We start from the raw sequence: 2,500 nt of genomic DNA, 5'->3' as shown, positions 1-2,500 counted from the left end.
GCTCCCTGAGGAGCCGCAGGGCTTCCATAGGATCGGCGGGGAGCCCCAGGAGGATCGGCGGGGCGCCCCCAGGAGGATCGGCGGGGCGCCCACAGGAGGAACGGCGGGGCGCCCCCAGGGTGATCGGCGGGGCGCCCCCAGGGTGATCGGCGGGGCGCCCCCAGGAGGATCGGCGGGGCGGCCCCAGGAGGATCATCGGGGAGGATCGGCGGGGCGCCACCAGGAACAGCGGCGGGAAGCCCCCAGCAGGATCGGCGGGGCGCCCACAAGAAGATCGGCGGGGCGCCCCCAGGAGGATCGGCGGGGCGCCCCCAGGAGGATCGGCGGGGCGCCCACATGAGGATCGACGGGGGGCCCCCAGGAGGATCGGCGAGGCGCCCCCAGGAGGATCAGCGGGGCGCCCACAGGAGGATCGGCGGGGCGCCTCCAGGAGGATCGGCGGGGCGCCCTCAGCAGGAAGAGCGGCGGGGCGACCCCAGCATAAGGAGCGGTGGGGCGCCCCCAGCAGGAGGAGCGGCGGGGCGCCCCCAGCAGGAGGAGCGGCGGGGCGCCCCCAGCAGGAGGAGCGGCGGGGCGCCCCCAGTAGGATGAGCGGCGGAGCGTCCCCAGCAGGAGTAGTGGCGGAGCGTACCCAGCAGTATGAGCGGCGGGGCGCCCCCAGCAGGAGGAGCGGCGGGGCGCCCCAAGCAGGATGAGCGGCGGGGCGCCCCCAGCAGGATGAGCGGCGGGGTGCCCCAAGCAGTTGGAGCGGCGGTGCGCCCCCAGGAGGATGAGCGGCGGGGCGCCCCCAGCAGGATGAGCGGCGGGGCGCCCCCAGCAGGATGAGCGGCGGGGTGCCCCAAGCAGGAGGAGCGGCGGTGCGCCCCCAGGAGGATGAGCGGCGGGGCGCCCCCAGCAGGATGATCGGCGGGGCGCCCCCAGCAGGATGAGCGGCGGGGACCCCCCAGCAGGAGGAGCGGCGGGGCGCCCCCAGCAGGAGGAGCGGCGGGGTGCCCCAGCAGGAGGAGCGGCGGGGCGCCCCCAGCAGGAGGAGCGGCGGGGCGCCCCCAGCAGGAGGAGCGGCGGGGCGCCCCCAGCAGGAGGAGCGGCGGGGCGCTCCCAGCAGGAGGAGCGGCGGGGCGCCCCCAGCTGGAGGAGCGGCGGGGCGCCCCGAGCAGGAGGAGTGGCGGGGCGCCCCCAGCAGGAGGAGCGGCGGGGCGCCCCCAGCAGGAGGAGAGGCAGGGCGCCCCCAGCAGGAGGAGCGACAGGGCGCCCCCAGCAGGAGGAGCGGCAGGGCGCCCCCAGCAGGAGGAGCGACGGGGCACCCCCAGCAGGAGGAGCGGCGGGGCGCCCCCAGCAGGATGAGTTGCCGGGCGCCCTAGGAGAGCGGCGGGGCGCCCCCAGCAGTAGTGGCGGGGCGCCCCCAGCAGGAGTGGCGGGGCGCCCCCAGCAGGAGCGGCGGGGTGCCCCCGGGGGAGCGGCGGGGGCCCCCAGAGGAGCCATCCCATGAATTTAAGGGGACCTATGGCCTGTCGTTACAAATTATATATTTCGATAAAATGTAGTCTACGCTTCTTCGCCGTTTCGTCTCTTGGCATCGTATTGATAGTCGATATTGTATGGCCAGTCAGCCTTTCGAGAGTGTCCCCTAAACACCGTCACCACTGAGGTAATATCAGAATAATTTTGAAAGCGAAATGCATCTGAAAGTTCCTGTGATCAGACTTTGCACCGTTTTTAACGAAATTATTATATCATGAGAAGTAATGCCGCATGAACGCCTCTCAATCTTCATCGGATATGATATCGTCCGAACACTCCAATTTGTCAAACATATCGTCACTGTATTCGAATTGTTTATCGTTCTCTAGAGTTGATTTGAAGGCGATCATCTTCCTTTGGAACTCGTGTATAGACGTTTTCACCTGGTCTTGGTATCAGCGTACAACCCAGGGAACGTTTTACTGTGCTCGTCCCTTAGTCTAGCTGCCAACACCTTTTCTTCTTGGAACGTCTTCTTCATTATACCCTTGGTAGCCATTAGCCATTTCCATAGGTGCTTCTGTCTACGCCTCTGTCTACGCTTCTTCGCCGTTTCGTCTTTTGGTATCGGCCTCGTCGTTATGGCTTCGCCATGGGCGTTTGGACTGCTTCGCGAGAGGGCGCTTTACGCCCTGCCCTTCGCTCGCGGCCAATCAATTGTCTCCGTTGCCGTGACGTCAGCGTTCTTGGCCAATCAGTCGTCTGCGTTGCCGTGACGTCACCAATCTCGGCCAATCAGTCATCTCCGTTGCCGTGACGTCACCACTCTCGGCCAATAAGTTGTCCCCGTTGCAAGTGACGTCACCTTGTACCGGTAGTCGGTATTTTACAGCCAATCATCCTTACGAAAGTGTCCCCCAATTACCGTCACCATTGAGGTAATTTCAGAATCATTTTGAAAACGTTACATATATATATATATATATATATATATATATGCACAAATTTCACAAGTCACACGTGAATCACATATATGCAG

This window comes from Oratosquilla oratoria, chromosome 22 (genome assembly GCF_046742065.1).
Source record: "Oratosquilla oratoria isolate Oo_2021 chromosome 22, ASM4674206v1, whole genome shotgun sequence".
NCBI classification, from domain to species: domain Eukaryota; kingdom Metazoa; phylum Arthropoda; class Malacostraca; order Stomatopoda; family Squillidae; genus Oratosquilla; species Oratosquilla oratoria.
This window is presented reverse-complemented; position numbering follows the sequence as displayed.